This window comes from Humulus lupulus, chromosome 6 (genome assembly GCF_963169125.1).
Source record: "Humulus lupulus chromosome 6, drHumLupu1.1, whole genome shotgun sequence".
NCBI classification, from domain to species: domain Eukaryota; kingdom Viridiplantae; phylum Streptophyta; class Magnoliopsida; order Rosales; family Cannabaceae; genus Humulus; species Humulus lupulus.
This window is the reverse complement of record NC_084798.1, coordinates 73,395,748-73,399,888: the sequence shown is the minus strand read 5'-3', so window position 1 is coordinate 73,399,888 and position 4,141 is coordinate 73,395,748. Positions and strand designations below refer to the sequence as shown.

Sequence of the window (4,141 nt, the reverse complement as noted above, 5' to 3'; positions counted from 1 at the left end):
AAATAGAAAATTAATACAAGATATGGAACTAAAAATATAGTTGTGTTTCACCAATAATGCATGGATCTATTCAGTGCCAAAATCTCAAGTAAGTCAGAAACTTCTCAAAAAATCATATTGCCCTCAACTTGTTATCCAAAACCTTTTTACAAAACAATACATTTAATTAATTGCATGCCAAAGATCGTATCCTATAAAAGGTTATGTAGCATGAAAATTTCATCGAACTTTCCTAGTCCCATCTTTTATTCTTTTTGCTAAAAGCTAGGAAATCTCTATGATGATGGCTTCCTTTTCACGACCTCAATTGCTACCTACAGCCATTAAAATATCAATATAGAACAAATACTGCACTATTACATCATCTTAGATGTTAAATATTATAAATCATATTTTCAGCAGTATCTAGCCTAATTCAATAGTTAATAAGCATGATATAAAGCAGTTACTTCACTATATTCTTTACTGAAAAATGAAACAAGCATACATGGGGTTTCCCAAGCAAGAAAAAAAATAAGTCATTTAGTTTTTGTAGTGGAAAAAAAAAATCTATCAACAAAAGTTTTTTGTTCTTTAACTACTAATACATGTGTGGCACCATAAAACTATATGTTCTCTCATAAATACCTCCCTCCCAGTCCCAATGGAGTGACTAATAAACCTCTTTCAATATGTGGAGGGAAAGAGAGGCATACTTGGTTTTAAATATGTATCCAAGGAAAAAGAGTTCATTCCAGAGTTGTCTGATTATTTTTTAGGCAACCCTATATTAACACAAGTAATTAAGTAAGAAATTTCAACACTCAATAGCTTTGCAAGTTGCAATGGCCACAATTAGCAGAAAATCACTAGTTTCCATATATCTCAAGTTCATATGATGTGCTTACTTCAAAACTAAGAGAACAAAACTAACAATTGTATCCAAATTACTTCAAATTAGGCCCTACAAAAGACATAAAAAAATATCAAATATCAGCTCATAAACAAAAGAACAAAATATGCCTGTACAAAAGAACTTTCAGAGACTACTCTACAAGCTTCATGTGAGATCAGTAAGTAAATCAACGAGTGTACGGCTGTTTTATTATGTACAAAACCAAATGCCCAACTTACATAGCCAAAAATATTATTGCCATGGTCATTTCAACCACTCATATACCATAATTCCCGTCAATGTTTCCTATCAAGTAAAGCAGCTTTGACTAAAATGTAAAGAACATCAAAATAAGAAATTCTCAAGTTCTAATAACAGGACCCTTGTACAGCCCTCTCCGAATCACAAAATTGTTAGGAGGTTGATGTTCCTCTAACCATGTTACTTCAGGAGTTGTAACTCCATCCAACTCAAGACTACCTTCATTCCAATAAAGAATAGACTCAATGAATTATAATTGAATTACTCTTTCAAAGTTAAAGCATTTGTACTTCTAACAAGGTTTCGGAAAAATAGAAACTGACTACATTACTCAGTAACAAAAATAAAGATTTTATTACCAGGCAAATCTTTTCATGGAGATGTTCGGAAATAAGTGCAATGTCGTCCAATTTCTTAAGAGTATGGTGGTGATAGGAAGTCAAATATGGCACAGGGGGTCATCGCTCTGAAACAATGGATGTTGCCTCCACTTGTTGGATAAAGTATTGCTGCTGGACATGGTGCTATCATTTCAGTATCTCTAACAAGCTTTGTTGGTCTAGCTGCACATAATTAAGTACAACTTGTAGATGAATTCCAGTCAAGTGAGCAGAAAAAATGGAAATTGAAGTCGAGAAATAGATAAAGAGAGTAAGACTACATTTGTTCATTTTACCAATTATAAATGCAAACCAATTACCTCACTGGAAACATCATCAATAGTTAGAATCCAAGAAGATGAAGAAGAAAGAAACAGAAAAAACCAAGGCAATGAGCTGATTATTTATTATTTGGTTTAACCTCGAGCCCCTGCCACTGTACAGCCTGACCCCGATCCCCCTGCACCATCGAGCCCAGACCCGAGACCCCCCACCCGCCGTCAAACCGAGCCCCCGAGCCACCAGTCGTTGTCGTCGAGCCCAGCTGATAAGAAAAGGCCCTCTTTGAGACAGAGCTAATCTCCCAAACAAAAAATGTCAATTTCATTCAGCATAAAAGTTTTAAAAATTACAAGAGAGTTATTTATACCCATAACAATCCTTGGGCAAAGTCTAACAAAAATTAGTTACTCTCTCTCTCTCTCTCATCTCTCAACGCCTCAGAATGGTCACAAAATCCTTCCACCAACGTGGTTGCCTAATCACTCTCTTGGTTCGCGCCATCCCCTTCTCTTCCCCAGGTTTGTTCTCCTCTGCCTCTGCCCGATCATCACCTGCTGGTTTGGGTATTTCCTCCTCATGTTGGGCTGTGTTTTGCTCCCAGCTTTTCATATACTCTTGGACAGCATTCGGGTCCAATTGTATTGGGCCTATCTCTTGGACTTGTTTATCATTACACCCTTCCACGAATTCAACCTTGTCCGCAAGGTTGTGCAACTGATACATGTCCACAAAAGCTTCAAAATCCTCCCATGTTGCATCTTCGGGTTGGCACAAGGACCATTGCACCAAGATTTGTCGATGCACTGTGTGATTAATCTTGTGGAGGCGGGTAGCTAGGATAGCCAATGGGGTCATGAGTGGTCGGTTTGCTAAGCTTAACGCAGGGAGGGGAAGGCTGTTGACTGGTTGTGCACCACAATATGGTTTCAATAAGGAGACATGGAAGGTCGGATGAATTCGGCTATGCGGCGGCAGCTTCAAGGTGTAGGCAACCGGACCAGCTCTTGCAATGACTTCGAAAGGGCCAAAATAACGTCTGGAAAGCTTGGAGTTTAAACGATGAGCCACCGTTGACTGCCTGTATGGTTGGAGCTTCACAAGGACGAGGTCCCCCAGTTTGAAATCAATGTCTCTTCTTTTTTTATTAGCTTGCTAGCACATGCGGTGTTGCGCTCGGTGCAGGTTAGTCTTCAGTTCGTGCAGAATGGCATCCCGAGTCATCAAGTCCTCCTCCACGGCCTGAATAGAAGTAGACCCCCGTGTATACGCTGGAATCGTTGGTGGGGTTCGCCCATAGACCGCCTGAAAAGGAGTCATACCAATAGCACAGTGGAAACTAGTGTTGTAATGATACTCAGCCCACATCAAGAACTTACTCCACTGTTTTGGGTTATCCGCTGTAAAAGCGCGTAAGTATTGCTCCAAGTACCTGTTAGTGACTTCTGTTTGGCCATCCGTTTGTGGGTGGTAAGTCGAACTCATGCGCAATTTAGTACCCATCAATTCGAAGAGCTTTTTCCAAAATGTACTGGTGAAAATTGGATCTCTATCAGAAATAATGGTCCGTGGTAGTCCATGAAGTCGAATAACCATGTTGGAGAAAAGATCAGCGACCTTTGTGGAAGATAGTGATTCGGTAATGCCCCAAAATGAGCGTACTTCGTAAGTCTGTCAATTACCACTAATATATTAGTAACCCCATGAGAATTTGGTAGCCCGACGATGAAATATATAGCTAAATCTTCGCAAACCCGTTCAGGAATTGTAAGCGGCTGAAGCAAACCATAAGGAGCTGCTGGAGAGTACTTTATTGTTTGACAAACTGAGCAGGCCAACACAAAGCTTCGCACATCATTACGCATCCCGTGCCAGAAAAAATTAGCTCCCAACCACAAGAGAGTGCGAGTCACGCCGGCGTGGCCCCCGACTGGAGATGCGTGGAACTCCTGTAAGATCTGGTTTTTGAAGTTGGAGTGTTTGCTGAGAAAAATTTTCTGGCGGTAGTATAGTAAGCCGTCCCTGCTGGAATAGACAGAGGCATCTAATTTTCCCTGCTGCAATTGGTCATGTAAAACGCGCAAATCAGGGCAGGTTACATTCTCTTGTCTTAGTGCTTCCAGGAAATCATAAGACCCACTACTCATTGCCAAATACAGAACCGAAAGACAGCCATCATTCCACCTGGACAGCGCATCAGCCGCTGAATTCTGTTTCCCAGCTTTATATTCTATGGTGAATTGAAAGCCCAGTAGTTTTCTGATGAAGTGTTGCTGCTCCGGAGTTTGAATGACCTGTGATAACAGTTCCCGTAAGCTTCGATGGTCCGTTTGAATGATGAAATGAC

The 4,141-nt window shown here is 40.4% G+C and overlaps 1 long non-coding RNA gene across 1 annotated transcript; it reads right to left on the bottom strand.

The window, feature by feature from the left end:
* Nucleotides 1-1,593: 1,593 nt before the first annotated feature.
* On the bottom strand, nucleotides 1,594-1,958 carry LOC133784075 (uncharacterized). Its single transcript, XR_009871113.1, has 2 exons — nucleotides 1,836-1,958; nucleotides 1,594-1,698 (listed from the first exon to the last, which is right to left on the bottom strand). It is a non-coding gene; the product is annotated as an uncharacterized LOC133784075 (long non-coding RNA).
* Nucleotides 1,959-4,141: the final 2,183 nt, after the last annotated feature.